Below are 26,725 nucleotides of genomic sequence, written 5' to 3'. Positions count from 1 at the left end.
GAACTATTTAAAATAGATCTAAATTCAAATCCTGTAATTTCCTGTCAATCAAAAGTTTAAAGCTGTGACTAGATATTGGCCAATGTATAGCAGTTCAAGAAAGCCAGTGACTTATATATTGACACTCATAGCCACGAACAACCCTCAGCAAAACCATCTAATGAGTGTCTTTTCTCTGCTCTACAGCTCTTTATCCTCTTCCTAGTTTCTCCCTTTCTCCAAGCCTATCCTACAACCATTAATAAAGGGCAGACTCTCAGCTGGTGGAAAACCAATCCACTTTATCTGTGACAACCATAAATATTACCTGATATTCTGTGGTATTCTTGACAACCCAGAGGCCTCAAGAGAGAAAAGAATGAAACTCTGATCATGTATATAGTATAACAAATTAAGCAGGACAATTTACAGAGGCCTCACAAGCAAAAGAACTAGCAAGAAGAAAGTAGAAGATAGTGGGATAAAGGAATGTACTCTTTGTCATACCTTATCAAATGGAATTTATACAGGGCTATCTGCTAAGGAACTCATCAAATCTTTGAGCCTATAGGGTCTATAGAACTTAGAGTTCATGTAGTCCAAGACTTTTTTCTAACATATTAGGCTTTCCTAGATGGTCACTGATATGGTTTGGCTGTGTCCCCACCCAAATCTCATCTTGCATTGTAGCTCCCATAATTCTCACGTGTTGGGAGGGACTCAGTAGAAGATAATTGAACCATGGGGGCAGTTTCCCCCATACTGTTCTCATGGTAGTGAATAAGTCTCATGAGATATAATTGTTTTTACAAGGCATTTCCCCTTTCACTTGGCTCTCATTCTCTCTTGCCTGCCACCATGTAAGATGTGCCTTTTGCCTTCTGCCACGATTGTGAGGTCTCCCCAGCCATGTGGAACTGAAAATCAATTAAATCTCTTTTTCTTTATAAACTACCCATTCTCAGGTATGTCTTTACCAGCATTGTGAGAACTGACTAATACAGTCATTTAGTCTGTCCTTGAATACCTATAGGGACAAGAGAGTAATTATTTCAAAGTGTGGCACATTATATTGTTGAAAAGTTCTGATTCCTTATGTTAAATCAAAGTTTGTTTCTCAGAACCATTCTCCCATTGGTCTTAGATCTTCTCTCTAGAGATATTCAGAAAAATAGCTGTTTCTTCTTGCTTATTAGCAGTTTGTTTACTCATTATTCCCATTATTCTCATTGTAACAATTTTTGTTATTTTAGAAAATACAAATATACTAGTAAAACTGCAACCACATAGAACCACTGTATTAATATTCCAATATGTATCTTCTAATTTTTATATCTTTTTAGAAAAGATTATAGTGTACATATTGTATAAAACTGACTATATTTGGATAATATTAATCAAAAAAATTTCATGTGTTATAGCATATGCAGCATTCTTCCACAGCAGTAATTTTTCATAGCTGCATCATCTCCTTTTGTATGATTGAGCCATATTTTATTTATTCTATTCCTGCTGTTAAGCATTTAGATATTTTCGAACATTAAATCACTACAATTCATATTTATTAATTCATGTATGAATATGGGTTGATTGTCCCTTTATGCTGACAATTGTACTTGGTACTGGGAAAAACAGGGTAAAACAATTTCAAAATGATCCCTGTCCTCAAGGAGCTCATATCCTTGTAGCTTAATTTATAGTAATTTGATTGCCTTAGGTAATACGTAATTTTACTTCCCCATAAGGGAAGGGAAATAGAACAGAGAAAATACACATTGTACATTTATTGTGGGAGCTAGCCAGCAGCCCACAATGCAACGGGGCTCTCTCTTTGTTCCCAGGTGGATCAGCAGGTCGATAAATAATAGACACACACAAGATAGTGAAAGCTGGGTCCAGGGGGGTCACCGCCTTCTCGTCCCACAGTGCCAACAATGCACTGGATATGCCAGCATTTAGTATTAAATTTAGTGAGGGCGTGGGTAGGTTAGTCAGGGATTTATGAGGTGAGATGGTCACATGGGGATGAAGTAATTCTTTAACATAACATCTGTATGCAGAAGTACAGTATACAGAGATAAGAATTTACAATATAGTGTGTGTATCAGAAATTTCTAACAGCCTTCAAACAGGAACACAATCTTTCCATAACCTATGATTAGCAAGATATTAATCAGCAGTAACAGTTGCAGCAAAAGCTGGTTACAAACAATCCATAGAAACAGGATGTGAAACTAGACAATTGGTTAGACCAGAAATTCTCAGAAGGGAGTATGCCTTAACCCTAAAGAGGCCTAGAAGAGCCGTAGCAAGATGAGGGCGTTTATAGCCCTATCTTATCCATATGGAGAGGCACCCCCCATGCGTCTGTTTATAGGCTCTCCACAAGGGTCGCATTCCATTCCCAGAGCTATGAACATCTGCTTTTCTGGGATAGGAATCTTGGTGATGTGAAATCTCCCTGACTGCATGTCCATTCATAGGCTCTCTGCAGGGGGAAGTACATCTTGTGCTGTTGGCTCATTCTGGCAGTCCAACCTGGCATTATCTTTACACAATCCTGCACGCAATTTTGTATTTACAATAATCAGGAACGTTTCATCTTTTATTCCATAGCAATAGTTTCAGGGGGTCTCCCTACGTACATTGGAGAAATCTTTGGCTGTTCATTGAGAAGTAGTCATTGAGAAGTAGTTCATTGAGAAGTACGTAGGGGTCTCCCTACGTACATTGGAGAAATCTTTGGCTGTTCATTGAGAAGGTGCACTCCATCCAGGAGTACACCTTCCTTGTTTGAGAGAGCCTGTTTCCTCCCAGTGTCCCCAGCACTGAATTTTTATCACTTTGTAAAACCTTCCAAATTTGAGGTTGACTATGAAGAAATCACACCGTAATTTTCATTGGAATTTCTTTAACTTCTAGTTATTTACTGTCATTTTGGGGGGGGATTGTTAAAATAAGCCACATTCAGCACACTCGGGTATTCATCATAAAAATACTCTAAGATTTAAAAAATGCTCTTTTATAAGCTAACAGAATTTTAATCAAAGATAGAAAATGCTTATGACCTAATTTCATCTTTTACATGAATAAGCCAAATTGTTTGCTTGCTTCTTCAAGTGACTGGTTTATTTTTTTAGCAAGTGTTACAAGGTGTTCACAAGCTGAGTGCTTTTTTTGAACACCTGATTTCTTCCACTGAAAAGCCTTTAACCCCATGAAAACAGGTTTTAATAGGGTTAATTTAGTTATTCAGGCTGTCACAGTGACATCACTCCCAATTATCTTGTGGTGGTATGTATTTGTCTCAACCTACACATTATTTTAACATAGCTGTGTTTAATAGCATGTGGAGAGAGTAAGTAACTGTTTTGTTTTGTTGAACAGAGTAGCACATGATCTGTCCAACAGCCACCATCATGAAACAGAAAATAAGTTGGTCTCAGAGCATGAGAACAGAGAATCTAAAATGCAAGTCCAAGCCTTGGTAATACTGGCAGATTCCCCTCTGGGGTTCTTACTGTTGCCTTTCCCCAGGTCTGCAGCCCTTACTGAAATGGCATTGCAGAGAAGTAGCTAGATACTGCTTCAGAGCACTGCACCACAGGTCTGTGACCCTCTAACAAATCACCTGAGCTTGTCTGGTGGCCCATAGGCAATGATAGATGCCCTAAATTATAAGCAGGACCCAGAGTAAAGAAGACCCAGGCATGCGAGTGTACAGAGGGTTCTGCTTATTCTCTAAGGAACCAGACAGACTCACTTGCTAGAGGTTTCTTCCTCCATTCTCTGGCCAAGTTGCCCTCACCTTTTAGCCACATTTCTCTCTTCTTCTCTGAGATGGTTGGGAAGCTCCATGCAGTTAAACTAAAGATATATATGGCTCATCTTGGGTGACACTTTTCCAGGAAGCTCCTTCTGGTCCTTTCAAATGTGTATACTGGACCTCTCTTCTGAGGCCCAAAGGCACTAATAATAGCAAACACTTCTATAGGGTTAATTATGCTAGGCATTCTTCTAAACACTCCCTTTAATTAACTCACTTAATCCTTGCAACAATCCTATGAGAAGAATATTATCTCAGTTTTGTAAGTGAAGAAAATGCAGAAGATAGAAGTACCTTGCCCAGGGTTACACAGTTGATAAGTAGAAGAGCCAGAATTCTAGCCCAGGCATTCTGGCCCTAGAATCCACTATGCTATAGTTTGTACCTCTCCTTTGGCAAATATACTCAAACACAAACTCTGCTCTGAAAAGACAATTCCAGTTCCCTTTTTTTCTTGATATGGAAACCAAGCTCAGAGTGATCTGCCTAAAGCCACACTGTCAACAAGGGGCAAAAGTGAAATTAAAACCAGATGTCCTGCCTCCCCCTTCATTATATTGCTCAAGGAGGGCATCTGGTATTGTAGTTATTTGTCTGCTTCTCCTAATCACATCACTGGATGTAACATCCTCAGCATGGCAGAGTGCATTATTTTATAAATGTTAATCTTTTATACTGCACCTTCCCTATCTGTACTATTGTTATTTTAATATTCAATTTAATATAATTTTTACTGCCCTTGGTTTCATCCTATGAAACAATATGGAAACCATGGCTTTGCCATCCTGATTTTATCTATTTTTCTAGTACATGTTAAAATAAACACCTGTTTTTTTTTTTTTAGGTTTGCTTGTGTGCTTCATAAAGTATGGGGCTCTCTACCAGAAGACATAATGCCACAATGAGGAAACACTGGTTTAGTAAACAGAGACACAGATTTAGAGATGGGGTCAAGTGCCAGCTCTGTCACTTACTACCTTCTGGGCTAATCATTGGAGCTGTGGTTATTCTTCTGGAGATCTTCTGCAGATAGGGTTAAAATAGCTTTACCCTGCTTACCTTTATGACTGACTGTGAGGCTAGATTGAGAAAGAGATAGTTCTTTGTGAACTCTAGAGCACAATCCTCCTCTTTTTGCTCCTCCTCCTTATAATCCTCATTACTCACCTCTGTATTCCCTATAGCACCAGTCTGAGAACGTTGTGGGTAACAGATACTTCAGGCATGCCTATGGGATGAATAGAAATGTTTTCTAAGTCTGTGTTACCCAAGTGTCAACTGGAAGTTCAGAGGAGTAAGAAGAAGGTTAAATCTCACCTGCTATCTTGAAAGTGCTCCCCTGCTTACTGCATCACAACTTAGCTCTGGCTCTCATCAAAGCTCCTATACTTTGACTGTCTCCCATTTGAAATGCAATCACTCGGCCGGGCGTGGTGGCTCAAGCCTGTAATCCCAGCACTTTGGGAGGCCGAGATGGGCGGATCATGAGGTCAGGAGATCGAGACCATCCTGGCTAACACGGTGAAACCCCGTCTCTACTAAAAGAATACAAAAAAACTAGCCAGGCGAAGTGGCAGGCACCTGTAGTCCCAGCTACTTGGGAGGCTGAGGCAGGAGAATGGTGTAAAACCGGGAGGGGGAGGTTGCAGTGAGCCGAGATCCAGTCACTGCACTCCAGCCTGGGTGACAGAGCGAGACTCCGTCTCAAAAAAAAAAAAGAAATGCAATCACTCTCAGCATTGATTGAATTGATAACTTTATTCAAGAACTGAGAGATTTATAAAATGTTATCAAATATCAATCTACATAGCTTCTGTGAGTTCCCAGAGTTTCGTTTTCATTTGTTTATTCATGTTCTCTCTTTCTTTCTCTTTCTCCTTCTCTCTCTTCATTCATCCATCCTTTTATTCTGACCCTGGTGTTCTCACCCATGCTTACCCTTGAAAAGCCCAAGTAGTTTTATTATGTTAATATTCTGACTGCAACTATGCTAACAACAATAATAGCAGCCTTCCCCTGCCACATCTTTCATTTCTATGATAATCCTGTAAGACAGGCAAGGCAAGGACCGCTGTCTCCATTATACAGGCAAGGAAACAGCCTGTTAGACACCCCAAATCGGTTATGATATTCTCATAGGAAGTTAAGATTAGAACCTTGGTCTTATTCTGAGTCTAGTACACTCTTCTTTTCAACAAGTTCTCACATCATCATCTCTGTGAAGTCACAATATGTACAGTCACGGAAGCAAGTAAGATTTCTAAGGAAAGAGTTCAGCAGTGTGAGGAAACGAGGAATTCCAGAATGGGGCCCTAAGAAATGTCAGCATTACAAATCAGCTATAAGAAAGAGACACTCACAATGGATTCTGAGATAAAGTGGACAGAAAAGTAGGAGAAAAACCAAAAAAGAGGGGTATCATAGGAACCAAAAGAAGAGAATGCTCTAAAACTAAAATAGCAGTCTACTGGATTTCATCATTCTGAAAGATTGACTAGGAAGAAGTCAGAGCAGATTCACTGGTACAGCAACATGAAGATCATTGATGGTCTGTGAAGAACAATTTCATTGGTGCACTTGGTGAGGAAGCCATATAAAGATAAATTGAAGAATGAATGGGATGTGAAGACTTGAAAATGTCACGTGTGGACATCTTGGGGAGAAGTATAACAGAAAAACAAGATGGTAAATGGAGAGACGTGCTACTTTAGGGAGGATTTTTAAATTTGAGATCAGATTTGTTACCGCAAGTTGGAGTGCAATTGAGGAGATAGGATATGCAGGAGGAAGTGATTGAAGGCTTTTAAAATTTATTTTCAGTATCATTTTATTAATTCATTCTCTCTCTCTCTCTTTCTCTCTCTCTCTCTGTCTCTGTCTATCTCCAGGTTCCTAGTGACTTATTGCTTTTATGCTGACTCCTTGAAAGCCTAGCACAATCCACAAAAGCCAGCTAACCTACACCCAGTTCAAACCTTAACCTCTCTCACACTTCACTTTTGTCCCAAATATAGTATTCTTTTTCCCAAAAACCAATTTTTCTCTCTCCAATCACAAAGGAAGCCTTTCAGTCCAACAAATTTAGAGCAAACTGAGAGTGGTAAAGCAATTTATGTCTTCTTTCAAAGGATATTAACATTTTTAAAGAGCTAAAATGGGAATAGTAATCACCCTGTATAATAATGTTTTATTGCTTCTTAACAAATTATCACAAATTTGGCAGCTTAAAACAACACCTGTTTATCATCTCACAGTTTCTGTAGGTCAGTGGTCTACCATGGCACAGCTGGTTTCTCTGCTTCGGGTGTCATAGGGCCAAAATGAAGGTGTTGGCCAGCTGGGCTCTCATCTGAAGGTTCTGGGAAAGAAAGAGCTCTAATCTCATTCAGGTTATTGGCAGAATTCAGAACTTGCAGTTGTAGAACTGAGGTCCTCATTTCCTTGCTGGCCATCACCCAAGGGCTATTCTCAGCTTCTGGAGGCCACAAGCATTCCTTGGCACATTGTTTCTACTCTCTCTAAACACAGGGATGGCATGTCAAATTGTCTCATGTTTTGAATCTCTGAATTCCTTTTCTGCTGACAGAAAAAGCAGCTCTTAGCAGCCTGGCCTGATTAGCTCAAGCCCACTCATGTAGTTTCCACATCTTAAGAGAGATATATGATTGGCTTAAATCCCTTCTCAGCAGTACCTGGAGTAGTGTTTGGTTGAACAACCAGAGGATGGGAATCTGGGGAGTCATCTACTATACCCTGGAACTAAAGAATCTTCTGAATTCTTCAAGGAACCTCTCCACCATACCTACAGCCGCCTGTAATAGACACTGCTCTGTCCACAGCTCCCAGGCAGCCATGGTTTTGTGTTGTTGTTTGTTTGTTTGTTTGTTTTCTGTTTTGAGATGGAGTCTTGCTCTGTCACCCAGGCTGGAGTGCAGTGGCACAATCTCGGCTCACCGCAAGCGCCACCTCCCGGGTTCACGCCATTCTCCTGCCTCAGCCTCCCAAGTAGCTGGGACTACAGGTGCCTGCCACCACACCTGGCTAATTTTTTGTATTGTTAGTAGAGACGGGGTTTCACCGTGTTAGCCAGGATGGTCTCGATCTCCTGACTTCATGATCCACCCGCCTCGGCTTCCCAAAGTGCTGGGATTACAGGCGTGAGCCACCACACCCAGCCTAGCTATGTTTTTATTATGTGACATCAGAGCCATCCCCTACTACAGCTTATTGGACTAAGTGTGGGTCGCTGACCCATGGAGCACACTCAACCTCTTATAACTTTCAGTTCTTAGTGCTAGTCCTTCCAAAAAAAAAAAAACCCATTGGTAGGTGCTGCCCATGAGTTAGGTAAAATAAGTTAGTGTTTTGCCCTGTTGTGGAAGCCAGTTTGGGCAGGTGTTCATTACTTGCAACCCAAAGACCACTAGATAATGGGTTGACAGATGCAGCAAACCAGCATGGCACATGTATACCTATGTAAAAAACCTGCACATTCTGCACATGTATCCCAGAACTTAAAGTAAAATGTAAAAAAAGAGTGGCTAATGGATCTGAAAACTGTTATTGGATTCACATTACTGGAGACTATCACCTGTGTGACATACCAATAGAGTTACAGGGGTAAACTGAGAAATCAGGAAAAGAGACCATCAAAGATGATCCTGATTAAAACCACTGTCATGCCAGTGTGACTTCGTGTATATCCAAGATGTGTCTTCTGAGAAGTGAAATCAGGGAGGTATATATTCTTTGCTGCCATAATCCAGCCAGGTTAATAAATAAACAACTAAAGAAAAACAGAAAGGCCTGGGGATGACTAAAGAAATTAGAATCCAAATATGCCAACTTATATTATCTAAATGTAAATTTTCAATAAAACATGCCAAAAAAAAAAAGAGAGAGAGAGAGAGAAACCAGGGCATTGTTAGTGACACCCTCAGGTCCAACCACTCATTTATTTATTTCAAAAACCTTTAGCATCTTTCATGTCCAAGGCATCCTCCTAAGTAAACATTAGCAAAGAAAAGAAAACCGTATCTGTCTTGAGGAAAGCTATCACCCTGAAGTTGCAGGGAATCATTATGTTTTGGAGAGTGAGGAAGACTGATTGAAATGATAGCCAGGTAATGTCCTCCCTGTGTCTTCCTGTGTCTGCTCCTACTGTGACATTTGGCTCAACCACATGACTTGCCTGGACCAACGGGATGGTAGCCGACTCGACAGATGCAGAGGCCTGGGGAAAGGGGCAGCACATTGTTGGTTTCTCTTTTGGAACCCTGCAGCCACAAGAGAAAAAGCCCAAGCAGTCCAGGGGAGGATGAGAGACAACATGAGGTAGAGCTGAGCCAACCCAGCCATGGACGGGCCCGCCAGTCCCCAGCCAACCTGACAGCTGCACACAGACACACGAACAAGCCCCATGCAGATCAGCGAACTACCCACCCAACCCACAGAGTTGCCAAAAAAATAATACATGGTTGCTGTTTTCAGGCACTAAGTTTTGGGGTGTTTTGTTATACACCAATAGATACGTGATACGGAGAGAACCAAAGTAACTTCAGAACTGTGGGCCAGACATTTCCTAATGGGCCAGATATTTTCTAATGTGGAGAGAAGGGAAAATCAGTTGCCTAAGATTCATGGCTTTATTCAATGGAGAGAGTTCAAGGGTAAAGGGGCCTCAAGTGCTTCAAGTGCCGTCCAGCTCTCCCTCTGTTCAGATTTTAACAAATTTGCCAGCCTTTTCTGGCATCCGCATCAGGTCATTTAATTAAGCAATGGAAAGGTAATTAAGACAGAAATATGATTATTTGGGTTAGTCTTGTGCACCCACAGAGGAAGAAAAGCAGAATGTGCCAGCTGCAAACATCTGCAGTGAAAGAAGTCTGGGACAAAAAGCAGTTTCTGCTCCTGCCTCCTCCTGTTGTTTCAGAAAACACCAGGCTTCTAGGGCAGTAAATCAGTAGTGAGTCACTAGCTGTATAATATGTGCTGCTCGTCTCGTGAGATATTAAACCGAGGTCCCTTCTGCTCACATCCTGCACTTGTCACCAAATGTCCAATAAAAATCCTGTTCTCCGAGGGCATGTCAGGAAGGAGCAGGGCGAAGATTTGCCCAAGCCTTCCTCAGTAGGCCAGGAGAGCCCCCAGGCAAGGTACTCCCCATGGCCTGCCCCAAGGCTGAGTTATCAGAGGCCCTCATCCGCAAATCCCACCTGATCTTTGGCTGCTGGCAATCACACACAGAGAAATGAGCACAAAATAAGGGCTGTGTGTGACACACTCAAGTTTCCTCCCTCTCCAAGGCAGTCTGGGGAGTTTCTGGGGTAGATCTCACCTAGGTAGTGGGGAAGAATGGGCATGGGTCAGAAGTCAGGAGACCTGGGTTCAAACCTTTTGTCATGTAGTCAGTCTGTGACCCTGGACAAGATTCCCCACTTCCCTGATGGCTCTGCTGCATTATCTCCTGTGAAATAGGGACAGTGATAGCTGTTTGCCAATCTCACATATCCGCCTTAATTTTTTTTACACTGGATAGTGTATAGGAAAGAGGGCTTGAAATGGTAAGAAACACTCAAAATTTGACATTCTCATTCTTGAGTTACGTGATGTAAAAGCATAATGTCTAGGGCCAGGTGACCTGAATTTAAGCCTCTGCCTCTTACTGACTGCGTGACCTTGTGCAGGTTACTTAGTTCAACTTTCCTCATCTGCAAAATGGGGCTACTAACAATACTTCTAAAAGTTTTGAGGATTAAATAGATTGTGGGTAAAGCCATGAGAAAAGTGAATAGAACATAGTGGTGAACAATACATGTTCATGCATTATCATAATTTTGTTGTTTTCATTATTATGAATCTCTACTCTGTACCCATGGCGTTTCTATTTACAAACAGGTACATATTTGGATTTGTATTCTAGATCTTCAGCTTCTGAATTCTATAACCTGGGAAACTATTCAATTTACCTGTTTTTTTTTTTTCCTCACCTGCCCAGTGATGGCCCAGAGAGGGTTAAGTGACACCGTCCACATAAAATACCTGGAACATAGCACTAGTGCAATATTAGTTGCCTCCCTTTTTTCTTTTAATTGAGATTTTAAAAACAACAACATAACAACATTTGCCATTATAACCATTTCCAAGTGTATAGTTCAGTAGTATTAGAGTCTTCACTTTTTCATCTAGTAAAATGGAAACTCTAAACCCATTAAACATGAACTACTTGTTCCCTCGTCTCTGCAGTCCCTGGTAGCCACCATTCTATTTGCTTCCATAAATCTGACTACTCTTGATACCTCACTTAATGGCATCTTAGAGTGTTTATTATTTTGTGACTGGCCTATTTCACTTAGCATAATATCCTCAAGGTTCAGCCATGTCATAATATGTGAGAGGATTTCCTTCCCTCTTAAGACTGAATAACATTCCATTGTATGTTTATACTACATTGTGTTTATACATTCATCCATTGATAGACATTTGGGTTGCTTCTACTTCTTGCCTATTGTGAATAGTCTCACTGCTGTGAGCATGGGTGTGTAGTTGCCTTCCTTTTATCCCCTATGCTGATGCAAATAATTGAATAACAGGCAGGTACACTTCCTTTCATGTTTGCCTCTTCATAGTCAAGGCAAATTAATCTTGAACATCACTAGCATTATGGATGTTATGTTTCTCAAGTTGATTTCCTAATATGGAAATTAATATTTTCTATATTAATTTATTAGCATGATTCTATATTAATATTTCAATATTAATATTGACATTCTTTGTTGTTTTCTGCAAAAATTCACACTTTATTCATGGCCAGAAGATGGCTCAACTCATAGCAACAATCTTCAGGGTTTTGGCCAGGAAAAGTACCTCTTGCTCTCACCTGAGTGAGAAAGGGTGTTTAAACCCATTCATGCCTGAGGCTGCAATTGTTTGAATTTTTTTTTTATTGTACTTTAAGTTCTAGGGTACATGTGCACACCGTGCAGGTTTGTTAAACATGTACACATGTGCCATGTTGGTGTGCTGCACCCATTAACTCATCATTTACATTAGGTATATCTCCTAATGCTATCCCTCCCCCCTCCCCCCACCCCATGACAGGCCCTGGTGTGTGATGTTCCCCTTCCTGTGTCCACGTGTTCTCATTGTTCAATTCCCAACTATGAGTGAGAACATGTGGTGTTTAGTTTTTTGTCCTTGCAATAATTTGCTGAGAATGATAGTTTCCAGCTTCATCCATGTCCCTACAAAGGACATTAACTCATCCTTTTTTATGGCTACATAGTATTCCATGGTGTATAAATGCCACATTTTCTTAATCCAAACACTGATGGACATTTGGGTTGGTTCCAAGTCTTTGCTATTGTGAATAGTGCCGCAATAAATATACATGTGCATGTGTCTTTATAGTAGCATGATTTCTAATCCTTTGGGTATGTACCCAGTAATGGGATGGCTGGGTCAAATGGTATTTCTAGTTCTAGATCCTTGAGGAATCGCCACACTGTCTTCCACGATGGTTGAACTAGTTTACAGTCCCACCAACAGTGTAAAAGTGTTCCTAATTCTCTACATCCTCTCCAGCACCTGCTGTTTCCTGACTTTTTAATGATCGCCATTCTAACTGGTGTGAGATGGTATCTCATTGTGGTTTTGATTTGCATTTCTCTGATGGCCAGTGATGATGAGCATTTTCTATATTAGCATGATTCTATGTTAATATTTCAATATTAATATTGACATTCTTGACATTTCAAGGTGAAATCAACAGAAGTGAAAGAAAGGAAGCAAAATGGAAAGAAAAACACTCATTCTGCATTTATATGTTTATCATCAGAGGCATAGTAGGCTGTAGGCTCCTACTATGTGGTTGGTATTAAGGGAGATAAAAACAGTCAGATTTTCTTCAAATGAGATACCCTACACTTTTCTATATTGTTAACAGTGCTGAGTAATTTTCAACACCATCCTTTCAAAAGTACAGCTCACTTCTGACTTCTCGTTTCATATCTCAGCTCAGTGTAACTTCCTCCAGGAAGGGCCTTCAGACCGCAACTGAGGTCAGAGCCCTTTGGATTATGTTCTCATAGAACTGTGTTCCTTTTCTTCAGGACACATCTCAGTTTTACTTGTAAGTTTATTACTGCAATTTTTGGTGAATATTTGTCTCCCCCATTAGATTGTACATTCTCTGAAAGCTGGGACATTGTCTATTTTTACTCCCTCTTAAATCCCCTGCTCCTTGTCTGGTACATAGCAGACACTCAACAAATACTGTTAATAAACCCCAGGTGAAAGAAGTTCTCCTAAAGAAGCAAATCACTACGACAGGGAAATATCAGATCTCAGGGTGGAAAAGCGAGATATTTTGTGTTGGAAAATTAGGAGAGGAAAAGAATTGCTTTTCCAAGGGAAAAGAGCAGAGTCTTGATGCACTAGGTGAGCAGTGCTTTCCTATATTGAAGATGATAAAATGGTGTTTTTTTAGAAAAAATTCTTTCTTGAGCTAAACACTTTTCCATCAAAGTCTAAATGGAAGAAGGCTATTTTTTTGATGCATGTGACTTATACAGTCCATGCATTTTCTATGTTACCAAGAAAATTTTTTTTTTTTTTTTTTTTTTTTTTTTTTGAGACGGAGTCTCGCTGTGTCTCCCAGGCTGGAGTGCAGTGGCGTGATCTCGGCTCACTGCAAGCTCCACCTCCCGGGTTCACGCCATTCTCCCGCCTCAGCCTCCCAAGTAGCTGAGACTACAGGTGCCCGCCACCATGCCCGGCTAGTTTTCTGTATTTTTAGTAGAGACGGGGTTTCACCATGTTAGCCAGGATAGTCTCGATCTCCTGACCTCGTGATCCACCCGCCTCGGCCTCCCAAAGTGCTGGGATTACAGGCTTGAGCCACCGCGCCTGGCCGTTACCAAGAAAAATTACAAGACTCTTCACTTTTCTGCAATGGCTTTTTGTCTGAAAGATTCCACACCAATAATTATTTAAACACCATATTACAAGTCCTCCTACCTGGTTGAGATCATAGGCTAGAAACAATAACTCCTTTGGAAAACACAACGCCACAACTAATAGTTCAATTAGTTGAAATGCATGTTGAAGCAGATTGCCTTATTAATGTGCCTCAGGCATGTCGGGGTAAAAGAGAAAAGACCAGCAAAAGCCGACTGCAGAAGGGAATCCCTACCATCATTCTCATTGCCCCATGCCCTCTTGGTTCTTGAACTCAGTGACTGGGACTGTGAATAATAGGCAGAGGGTGGGGGCAACCTTCTCTGGGCATTGAGTCTCCCTTAAAATTGACATTAAAAGAATCATAAGAGAGATGTAATTACAGGCTAGGCATGGTGGCTCGTTCCTGTAATCACAGCACTTTGGGAGGCTGAGGCAGGCAGATTGCTTTGAGTTCACGAGTTCAAGACCAGCCTGGGCAACATGGCAAACCCCCATCTCTAAGAAAAACAAATTTACCGGGAGTGGTGACATGCACCTGTGGTCCCAGCTACTTTGGAGGCTGAGGCTGGAGGATAGGTTGAGCCCAGGAAGTGCAGGTTGCAGTGAGCTGAGATTGCACCACTGCAATCCAGCCTGGACAACAGTGTGAGACCCTGTCTAAAAAAAGAAAAGAAAAGAAATTATATTACATTGTCATAAGATAAACACAGATATAGCCCAGATCCATATCTCATGGTAAATCTACACTTCATATTGGATAAAGTGCTAGATTACATCTAAAAGCCTTTCAGCTGACTAGAGTATAAACCTACAATTAAAGAATTTGGCCTTCTTTTGAAAAATGTCTGTTCATATTCTTCGCCAACTTTTTGATGGCTTGTTTGTTTTTTTCTTGTAAATTTGTTTAAGTTAATTGTAGATTCTGGATATTAGCCCTTTGTCAGATGCATAGATTGCAAAAGTTTTCTCCCATTCTGTAGGTTGCCTGTTCACTCTGATGATAGTTTCTTTTGCTGTGCAGAAGCTCTTTAGTTTAATTAGATCCCATCTGTCAATTTTGGCTTTTTTTTTGCCATTGCTTTTGGTGTTTTGGTCATGAAGTCTTTGCCCATGCCTATGTCCTGAATGGTATTGCCTAGGTTTTCTTCTAGGGTTTTTATGGTTTTAGGTCATACATTTAAATCTTTAGTTAACTCATACATCTTGAGTTAATTTTTTGTAAGGTGTAAGGAAGGGGTCTAGTTTCAGTTTTCTGCATATGGCTAGCCAGTTTTCCCAACACCATTTATTTTATGCAGCCAACAAACGAATAAAAAAGCTCATCATCACTGATCATTAGAGTAATGCAAATCAAAACCACAATGAGATACCATCTCATGCCAGTTAGAATGGCGTTCATTAAAAAGTCAGGAAACAACAGATGTTGGAGAGGATGTGGAGAAATAGGAACACTTTTACATTGTTGGTGGAGTGTAAATCAGTTCAACCATTGTGGAAGACAGTGTGGCGATTCCTCAAGGATCTAGAACCAGAAATACCATTTGACCCAGCGATCCCATTACTGGATATATACCCAAAGTGTTGTAAATCATTCTACATACACATGCACATGTATGTTTACTACAGCACTATTCACAATAGCAAAGACTTGGAACCAACCCAAATGCCATCAGTGATAGACTGGATAGAGAAAATGTGTCACATATATACCATGGAATACTATGCAGCCATAAGAAAGGATGAGTTCATGCCCTTTGCAGACACATGGATGAAGCTGGAAACCATCGTTCTCAGCAAACTAACACAGAAACAGAAAACCAAATATTGCAGGTTCTCACTCATAAGTGGGAACTGAACAATGAGAACATATGTACACAGGGAGGGGAATATCAAACCAGGGCCTGTCGGGGGATTGGGAGCAAGGGAAGGAATAGCATTAGGAGAAATACCTAATGTAGATGACGGGTTGATGGGCACAGCAGACCACCATGGCATATGTATACCTATGTAACAAACCTGCACGTTCTCCTCATGTATCCCAGAACTTAAAGTATAATTAAGAAAGAAAAAAAAAATGTGTCCAGGGTTACCGCAGCCAGTAAATGACAACAAGTGTTGAGCTCAAGCTCAATCTTCCGACCCCAAATACAAAACTATTAGATTTTTAATAAATTGATGGATGCATATATCTATACTACTACTGAGACTTTATGAAAAAGAAAAAGAAACAAGATCTCTGGTCACATTTTGCCAACCAAATATACTACCCTATTCTTTGAAGTTTGGCTCCTCTTCTCCAGTTATTTTCTTTTTAAAAATGAAGTGCCAGGTTGATTATCCAGCTCCTCAGTATGATAAGCTTGAACATTAAGTACTCTCCTATCAGCCATCTGCAGGGCTCCCCCGCCTGCAACTGGTCTATCACAGTCTTGAGCTTTTGGTGCCGAGGTCAATGACACGCGATGTGTGACGAGACGTCCAGCACCCTATCTGACAACATCATCCTGTGCCTCCATGAAGGGGGGAAAGGAGCCAGCCAGCGAACCCTCTGGAAAGGCATTTGCTAACTGCCCACTAGCAATTGTTGGGCGATAATACATGCAGTTCCCCACATGTTTATGCAGAGTCTCAGATTTATCTGACAGTTTTACACCCTCAGGCATGATACACAGTAATTAAAATTAAAAATGTTTTGACAGCCTAAACAAATGGCTATATAAATTAGAAAGCTGTAAAAAGCCACAGTAGCCAAAAATAAAGATATATAGATAAATCATAAAATTATAAACAAGGAGAATGTTTTAATACAGGCATGTTTATATCCAGACACTTAGAAATACAGGCTAACTTTTGCCTGAAGGAACACGGTGGGGAAAAAGAACAGTGGAGACTAGCAAAGCCATTCTCTCCTGCCTAGCGATTCTTACCTCTACTCTTCTCTGGTAACTAAAGAAAGGAAGAAATTTGCCAAGGCTGGCCAACTTCCTCAAATTCTATAATCAGCTGTAGGATCTTCAAATTTTAAAAAGCACCTAAATCAGTTGCTTAGAATTTTACTATTAACCTTCCCAAATGTGTAAAATGATGCGGGCTGTACAAAACTTGGCTTGCCTTCGCATTTCTCAAATGCATGGCATAAAACGTGTATTTATGAAATAAGCCAAATATATGATCTGCATGTGAATATAATTCCTTTCAACTAAATATGCACAAATGTTTAAGTGTCATCTTTCACTTAAACCTATCAGGTCGTTGTCCCAAGAGACCATTGTATCACCTGGCCTTGATATTTTTTCCCTTTCTCCCAAGGAAGCCTGCTCACCACGGCACTAGTGCATTGAAATATCAGAACATTTCAAAGGAGGAAACAAAATAATTGGAAGTAATCCATGGGATTTTCTGTACCTAGAAGAGCTGGATTGCCAGAAACCAGTCATATCATGTGGATAGTCTTTATGATAAATTTTCAAAGCAGTCCTTTGTCAGAGTTCCTAAAGATCCATCGCCACATCATTATCATGTCTCAGTATCCATGGATTAAGAAGAGAGAACTTCAGAAACACCAGAGCTTTTCATAGCAATCATCCTAGACTCCTTTTGCTTCTTCCTGACCTCCTACTCTCAATCCTTTGTCCTCTTGGCTCCATTTCTTATCCTTAATCCCATTCCTGTCCCCCTTGACTTGGCATTGCTATTTTGTCTTCCCATTTTAATGTTCTACTCCCCCCATACCTCCTAAGGACCTGTTTCAGATCCACTCTGCAGGATCAGCCATTGTGAATCACCTGCTCCTTGTACCAAACCCCCATTCCACGCTGATTTTTATAGTCTTGCTTCAACTCCAGAAGGAAGGGAGAGAGAATTTGACTTTTCTTTTGAAATATAAAGATATAATCATAAAATAACCACATTTGCCACAATCCATGATTGGAGATCTTTACATTGTAGGGTTTCCCAGATGTTTCTAATGAGCAGGCAATTTTATGGCAGAACTCTTTCATCTAGTGAAATCTTAAAATAAATAAATAAATACTCCTATATGCAGAAAGAGCGCTCTCGATAAAACAAAGAAAGTATAAGATGAGTAAAATCATTTCTTGTTAGATGAGTTTGGACCAGAGGTAGCAAAATCGAATGCCTAGTGGTATTTAAACAAATGGAATAGACCACGTCCAAGGCAACAGAGTCATAAGAATAGGGCTGTGTTATGAGATCTTTTTCTTTTTTAAATAAAGTAAGAAACCTCGATTTTTAAAAATCTTCCAAATGTAACTGTTGACAATTAATTGAATTTTTAAAAACGCTCTTTCTTCCCTATGAAACAAAATCTTGTCAGCCTACCAGAAGTTTCCTCCAGTCCTCAATTTGCAACCTCCAGTTCAGACTTTTGTTTTAGTTCTCTATTGCTGTGAAACAAATTTTCTCAAAGTTTAACAACTTAATACAACAAACATTTATCTCACTCAGTTTCTGAAGGTCAGGAATCCAGAGATGGGTTAACTGGATGGTTCTGGATCAGCGTCTCTCACAGGTTGTAGTTAAGCGTTCAGTTGGGGCTGTAGTCATCTCAAGGCTCCACTGGGATTCAATCCTGTGGCGATTGGTGGTCCTCTGTTCTTTGCTGGCTGTTGGCTGGAGACCTCCATTTCTCGTCATATGGGCCTCTCCATTGGCCACCTGAGTATCCTTACATCATGGCACTTGGCATCCCTCAGAGCAAGTGACCCACAAAAGAGAACAAGGCAGAAGCGACACTGTCTTTTAAGACATAGCCTCAGATCACATTTTACACTTTTGCCTTATGCTATTGGCTGCACAGACCAGCCCTGGTACAATGTGGGAGTGGATTGCATAAAGGTGTGAATACCAGGAGATGGGGATCACTGGGGGTCATCTTGGACACTGGCCACTACAGCTTTCAAAATATAAAAATGGCCCTATCTTAGCTGTTCAAATTTGACTCAGGAATACATAGCATAGTCTTGGGGCCTCTTTTTTTTTAAGCTCCTTCCCTTTGCCATTTCCCCCATTTTCTATCTTCCCTTATCATAAACTTGATTCACAGAAAAACACATACTTTCCTCTTCAATATTCTCTTCAGACTGTGATTCACCAGTTAGTTCCTGCCCTTCTGGTCCTCCAATCCTGATGCAGTAAAATGCCTATATGTTTGAGTTTGGGCTCCAGCTGGTAATTTTTAGTGCCATATGTCAAAGGTCTAGGAGGCAGAAAGTTTAAATTAGAATTAGGAGTCTGCAGGTAACTGTGGCTCAGATACCAAGACTCTGTTCAGCAAATGTTTATAGAGAACCAAGTGTGTGGCAAACCCTGGGCTGGTATTTGTAATTTAGAGATAAATCCAATACAGCAGATATATCAGGAATTAGGAACCCAGCTGGTTACACAGAGGGATGGGGAATCAGACAGGAAGCATAGTGATGAATAGGAAACCACTGAAAAGATCTCAGAGACTTCCAGTGAATATGTTTACAGAGTGATAAAAAGACAAGAATGTATAAATTGGAGAGAATTGAGGCATAGCATAATTATCTTAAAGAAAGTTATCTGATTGTCTAATGAGTGCTTTCTATAGGAGTTGGTGTCAAGATATAAGAGAAATTGGATCCAGATATGAGGGGCAATAAGATAGCAGTTATCTAAAAGAAAGGCCACTGTGGCCATAGTGGAGTAGCTTAGATGATGTTTGACAGCTGAAGGTGAGAGGTAAGAATAGAAATTAGAGATTTATTTTTATTCCCAGGCATTATTTTCTGGAGAGTTGTTTGACCGGATCAGTAGTTCCCGATCCTGGCTGTGGTTATGTATTAGAGTGGTGGGGAGGAGGAGTGAACCAGCAAATGCACCTTTCTGGACTCTTCCACCCACAAGATTTTGATTCAGAATGTTTGAAGTTTTGATAGACAAAGATATTCTCCTAAATGGATTACACACATCTCCCTAGTTTCTTAAGTAAATTATTCTGAATATGGTATAATGTTTTCTTCATTTTGAAGGTTATCATGATTGTTGATTGATATGGGAATAATACCTTTTGGGGCTTTTGTTATATAAATTGTTGGCTCCGCCACTAAATGACCCCAGACTTCTAAATGTTTTGAGTAATCATATTCACTATTATGTAAAAGAGTCAGTAAAACTCCCCTGCTAATGGTGTCCAGTCACTGGTGCTATCAGAATCTCTGCTTTAGATGTGGCTTCCTTCTTTCCAATTTGCTGCTTCTGTTTGTCTCTTGGGGTTGCAGATGACCAAGCTTATTAGGATTATCTGTAAAAACATAGATAGATTCTAAGTAAAAGCCTGATAATTCTTCCTATAAATAAAATGTACTTTGTCTTTATTTTATCTATTTAAGTTAATTAACAGGTCTTTTCTTGCTTCTAAATAGTTGATATATCCTGATAATTGACTGCATTACTCTGGGGATTTCAAATGGAAAGAGATTTATTACAGGAAATTAGAAACTTACACAATGATAGGAATAGCTAGGGAGTACACACCAGGAAGATCTCGGGAGAAATCAGGAAGTATAAGGATCATAGAGAAGCTGCCAACAATAATCTCAACTGCCTGCAGCACTGATGTGTGATTCTCATGATGTTAGGGGCCCAACAGAAGCTAGTTCTGGTGATTTCAGATATCTGCAGTACTTCAGTGAAGATTCTTCAAAGTCTGACTGGAATCCACGGAAAGCCCCGTAAACGCCTGATTTTAGGAAAATTCCTCAAAGTCAAGGGAAGCTGTTGCAGATCATTTTGGCTGTCTATTGCTGCTGCGGAAATAATGACTTACCTTTCTCTTCCACTTTCAAATCTTTCACAATTGCTAGAATCACATAAGGAAAGTAATTCTGTGAAATGCAGAGCTAGACTTCTCTACAGTTCAAAAGAAAATATAGAAGGTATCGAGGGTGATGTATAGTTGAAAATAGTCTGATGCTGTGCACCCCTTTATCAACTTAGGAATTATACACATTTCTCTACCCATATATAAATTTTCAAACAACAACAACAAAGGCTTATGGATAACATATACAACTATACCTTGTATAATCAAAGATGCGCTCACTCTGTTTCCCAAAATGAAAAACAAAACTTTCTTAAGTTATTCTATATTTTCTCTGTTTCCCAAAATGAAAAACAAAAACTTCTTAAGTTATTCTATATTTTCTCTGAGTAATATTCATTTCTTTTCTCAATGAGTCCTCTTTTGATATTCTGTAATTTAAGCAAGAAGAAATAAATTATTGATTAGTATATAAAATATACATAATAAAGCTAGGAACAAAATATGTATAGCTAGGACATTCCTCATTTCTGAAGCTGGTCATGAAACCGTACTGATTATATTTATTCTTCCATGGTTTGTCATGTTCTGCTTACCCCAGCTAGGATAACTAATCCTGTCCCAAGCTGTCTCTGTCTGTTCAGGCTGCTATAACAAAGTATCTTAGACTCAGTAATTTATAAAGAACAGAAATTTATTTCTCACAGTTCTAAGGGCTGGGAAGTCCAAAATCAGGGCACCAGCAGATTCAGTATCTAGTGAAGGCTTGTTCTCTGCTTCCAAAATGGTCCCTTGCTACTGTGTCTTCATATAGTGGAAGAGCAGAGGGGTGAAAGGGGTGAACACACTTCCTCAAGCCATTTTATAAGGGCACTAATTCCCACTCACGAGGGCTCTGAGCTCAGGACTGAATGACCTCCTAAAGGCACCACTTTTACTATTGCACTAGGGATTAAGTTTCAACCTGAACTTTGAAGGGACACAGACATTCACATTATAGGATTTTGTCCCCACCCCACCCCCTACGTATGTCCTTCTCACATACAAAATACATTCATTACATCCCAACAGCCACATGGCCTTAGCTCATTCCAGCATCAATTTTAAGGTTAAAGTCCAAAATCTCATCTGAACAACATCTAAATCAGATATGGATGATACTTAAGGTATGATTCATCCTGCAACAAATTCCCCTCCAGTTGTGAGCCTGTGAAATGGAAAAAGTTATGTGATTTCAAAATACAATAGTTGGGACAAACATAGGATAGATATTTTCATTCCAAAAGGGTGAAATAGGCAAGAAGAAAGGGGTAACAGTTCCCATGTAAGTCCAAAAGCCAACAAGGCAAAAACTACTAAATCTTGAGGCATGAGAATAATCTTTTTGAGTCCATGGTCCACCTTCTGAACACACTGAGGCAGAGGCTGGGCCCCCAAGGCTCTGAGCAGCCCCGCCCTATGGTTTTTCTGGGTGCAGCCCATGCAATAACTCTCATGAGTTGTAGTCACATGCCTGCAGCTCTCCTAGGCTGGAGTTACAATGTTGGTGGCTCTCCTAGTTTGATGTCTGCATGGTGGCCCTCTCCACATGGCTGCACTAGTTGTTGCCCTAATAAGGGGTTTCTGTAGTGGCCCTGACCTCACAGCTCCTCTGGTTATTGCCCTAGTGGATATTCTCTGTGGTGACCCCACACCCAAGACTCCAGTAGGCATTGGCCTAGTGAAGGCTCTCTGTGGTGGCCCCAACCCCACAACTCCTGCACTCTGCACACCTACAGAGTTAGCACTACATGCATGCCATGGAAGTTTATGGCCTCCCCCTTCCAGAGGGGAGGCGATGGCAGAATGCACTGCATCTGGGCCCGTTGGACTCACATCTGGGGCAGCCAATGCACATGACTCCAGAATGTGTGAAGCAGAAAGCTGAGGTGGCTCTGGGCAGTAATTTCTGAGGTCCTATGGGCATGCTGGGCCCCTCCCCGAAAATGTTCTGTCCTCAAGGTCCTAGCACTCTGGGTTTATGATGAAAATGGCTGCCTTGAAGATCTCCAAAAATGTCTTTGGGGTCATTCTTCCATTGTCTTGATGAATAATATCTGACCTTCTTCTATCTATACTGTCTTTTTATCAAACATTTACTTGGCTATGCCTTTGGTGTTCTCTCTTGGGCTTGCTTTTTCATTCTTAACATGGCAGGAATGAAAATTTTTAAATCTTTAAGTTCTGCTTCCCTTCAATTATAAATTTCATCTTTGTTTCTCTCTTTATCTTTTTTACTGTAAGCAGTCACAAGAAGCTCTGCTTCACCTTTAACACTTTGCTGAGAGATTTCTTCTGCCAAATATCCAATTATATGTTGCCATTAGTTTTAATGGCAAAAACCACAATTACTTTTGCACCAACTAATAGATTTCTTTTAAGTTCTGCTTCCACAAGTATCTAGGACATAAACACAATTCAGCCAAGTTCTTTGCCTCTTCATAACAAAGATAGCCTTTCTTCCAGTTTGTAATAGCATATTCCTCATTTTTATGTGAGACCTCATTGAAATGGTCTTTATTGTCCGTATTTCTACCAACATTCTAATAATAATCACTTAAGTAATCTTCAAGAAGATTGAGGCTCTGTCTACAGCTCTCTTCTTCTGAGCCCTGACCAGAATGCCCCTTTATGATCCGTTCATGGCAATATGGGATTTTTCTAGCCTGCTCTTCCGAATACTTTCAGCCTCTGCCCGTTACCCAGTTCTAAAGCAGCTTCCACATTTTTAGGTATTTGTTACAGCAGCACTCAACTTCTTGGTACCATTTTCTGTCTCAGTGCATTTGGGCTACTATAAAGAAATAACTTAGAATGGATAATTTATGATAGAAATGTATTTCTCACAGTTCTGGAGCCTGGGAAGTCCAAGATCAAGGTGCCAGAAGATTTGGTGTCTGATAAAAGCTTGTTCTCTGCGTCCAAGTGGCATGTTGTTGCTGTGTTGTTAAGTGGAAAGGCAAAAGAGGCAAACAGATTCCCTTAAGTCTTTTCACAAGGTCACTACAGCTATTCATGAGTGCAGAACCTTCATGACATAATCACCTCTTCAATATTCCACCTCTTAATAGTAACGCTTTGGGGATTAAATTTCAACATGAATTTTGGAGGGACACAAACATTCAAACCATAGCACAAACCTTCAATTCTAGAGCCATCAGTGGTCCTCCCAAGATTGCATTGCTATAGTCTCCCAACAAATTTGACTCTATAACCAGTAAGTTCTAAGAGTCTCACAAGAGAGTGTTCTGATTTCAGACTACTCCTTTATGCCCTACTGTACAACATTAGGAAACTGCCCCCATTTTTCGCTGACAACCCAGCAAAATTGATATCTCCAGCCCGCACGATATGCTGCTTTTCCTGAAGCATTCGATATATGACATTACGGCTAAGTAGCATAAGAAGCCCAAGGTGCCCAGGGAGTATCCTCAACTTCCAGTTAATTGCAATTATTGTTGTGCCACTAGTGGAAACACGTCTTCCTTGGGAATTTATATCTTTAAGTTAGAGAGTCCAAAGCTACAAAAACAGGAAGCAAATGGTTTTGAGGTAGGTTATTAGAAGATAACAGATAAAGAAAGCCACTTTTACCCCTTTAGAATTGTATATACTGGCTATAGGAAAAACTGTGCCATTATTGGTTGCTGACTCAAGAAAATGTATAGAGTCATATTACATTTTTCTGGATTCACAACTGTGCATGCACCGTAGCAGGGTCATCAGTAGGTTGTTCCACTCTTCTATTAGATCAGTTACATTGGGGTTACAGGCTGGACAAAACCAGTTACTATCATAGTTGTGTATCTATTATTTTGCTATTAAGTGAGTTTCTTTGTCAGAAGCAATGTCGAATGTAATGCCTTGATGATGCAAAGATATTCAGTAACTCTAAAGATGAAGTTTCTGGTAGAATCACTGCATGGAGAGTAAGCAAATAACATATAGAGTAAATGTTTATTCTAGTAAGTAAAAATCGCAGATTTATTTATGATAGTGCATTTTAATTCAATTACTTGACACCAAAGGATCAGCTAGTCTCCTCTGGGAATGACACTATATTGAACACTCATGTTGTCTCTGCTGTTGACGTTTTGGGCACTCAACAGCGACTGTTACTCATGTTGTTAAGCCCATTCAGTAACTTTAACTTCCATGCTTCCTGCCAAGACCACTTTGTTCATAAACCCATGGCTAGAGAAAGAGATTTTACTGAGACCCACAGGACAGTCTATCTTGTCCACTTGATTAACAGGAGACTCCTTTTGAAGGAAAGCTCTTTGTGAGCATTCGCATGGGTACAAATGTTCTCATGCCTTATGTCGATTCTGAGATTATTCCATCTATGTATTTCTTCCTTAATTTTCCATGTTGGTGCTCCTCAAATGCACTCCCTTTGACCATCTGGCCAAACCATTAGTCATTGCCCATAAATTGACATAAATTTTTACTTCTGTATATCTATTCATCCAGGTAAAAATAACAAGTATATGCACCACTAAAAGTTCTGCTGAAAGTATTTCCTTTCCATCATTATCTTTCAGGGTCATCTCAGAATATCCCCATAAAACTGAAGTGGTCCAATTTGGAGTTGTAACAGCATTTTATGTGGAATTATCTGTGTAAAGCAGGCCTGAGTTTGTTCTTTCTTACAACCGTTGATGTGAAATTCTACACATGGATTAAGGAAGAAGTGACTATGCAATAATAGTAGGTACCATAAGAGTCAGCTGCCTGTGCATGAACTTACTTGTGCCTTCAGTTCCTGCTAAAATCCAGTCTCATATATAGCACTTCCATTTGATGATGAGAGTTTGTTACACATGCCCAAATTTATGTCTTGGTGGAGCAGACCACACCAAGTTCATGAGATGTACCTCAGGTGGCATAGTCACATGGTATTGTATGGTCAGTTGTACAGTATTCACGAGGGCCTATCAGAAAGCCAGTACTGTGCTTTCAAAATGAGAATATATCTTTGCAAAACTGCACATGGATTTCTTTCCAAATTCTAGAGTTACAATTTGTAATTTTCTCATTAGTTTTACCAGAGATACCATATGAAACCCATACGACTCATAGAAAATTATATTACAATTGAATCTGATGGTCATATGGCTAAAATGGAAAATCATCTTTCACTGGACCTGCCACAAAACTTCCTCTTGCTCTAGGCTCTAGTCACAACGGCAACTGGGTAAACACTCAGTAAATGAGTAGAATAGCAGAAGATCTTCACTAATTATTCTAATTCTATCTTAGCAGTAAGAGGTGTAAGGTACATTGATTTGTCTTTCTCTTTAAACAGGATCTCTCAACATTCCTCGGATTACTGGACTCCTAGAAACCTCACTGAGGTAGCAGGCCCCTGAATTTTCATAGGATCTTTTTAACCACCCTCTGATATTTATATAATACTTCACAAATTCACTTTGAGTATTTGCTACTTCCAGGTCTAACCAGCTTTGTTATCTGTTTGGTGGACCAGCGTGACACTCTATATGAGATGGTGATGTGATCAAAGTCACTTTAGACAAGATCAGTCCTTCTCAAACTTTAATGTGCATAGAAAAATTCAGTAGGTCTGCAATAAGAACTGAGTTTCTGCATTTCTAACAATCTGCCAGGTGATGGTAACACAGCTGATCTGCAGATCACACTTTGAGTAGAAAGAGACTGGTTTCTGTGGGAGGCCAAAAAGTTGACATACCCCTGAGGAAAGTCAATAATGGTATAATGTTGTCTCTTCCAAGTGAGAGCAAACTGCTTCTGGTGATTCTTCCAACTGGTATAGGGAAGAAAGCAGATGCCAAATCAATATCTGCATATCAGGTTGCAAGGTGTATACTGGATGTGCTCCAGTAAATAGGCCACAGTTGGAATTGTAAATGCAATTGGAGTCACTGCCTGATTAAGTTTGTGATAATATACTTTTATTCTCCAAGAACTTTCCATCTTTTGCACAAGCTATATAAGGAGACAAAAGAGAATGTAATAGAAATCATCACCCTGCAAATCTTTGGTAGTGGAACTAATCTCTGCATCTCCTTCAAGAAAGCATTAACATTTTTTATTTATTGTTTTTCTAGAAAATGCATTCCAGGTGGTTCCACTTG

At 40.1% G+C, this 26,725-nt stretch overlaps 1 long non-coding RNA gene across 1 annotated transcript in view; it reads right to left on the bottom strand.

Moving 5' to 3' along the window:
* LOC123569122 (uncharacterized) overlaps positions 1 to 18,786 on the bottom strand; it is a 216,655-nt gene extending 197,869 nt beyond the window's left edge. Inside the window, exon 1 of the long non-coding RNA XR_006692650.2 lies at positions 18,229 to 18,786. This is a non-coding gene — a long non-coding RNA (uncharacterized lncRNA). The remainder of the gene's footprint in view (positions 1 to 18,228) is intronic.
* Positions 18,787 to 26,725: the final 7,939 nt, after the last annotated feature.

This window comes from Macaca fascicularis, chromosome 15 (genome assembly GCF_037993035.2).
Source record: "Macaca fascicularis isolate 582-1 chromosome 15, T2T-MFA8v1.1".
In the NCBI taxonomy this organism is placed as follows: domain Eukaryota; kingdom Metazoa; phylum Chordata; class Mammalia; order Primates; family Cercopithecidae; genus Macaca; species Macaca fascicularis.
Note: the sequence above shows the minus strand (reverse complement) of the source record. Positions and strands in the feature narration are given on the sequence as shown.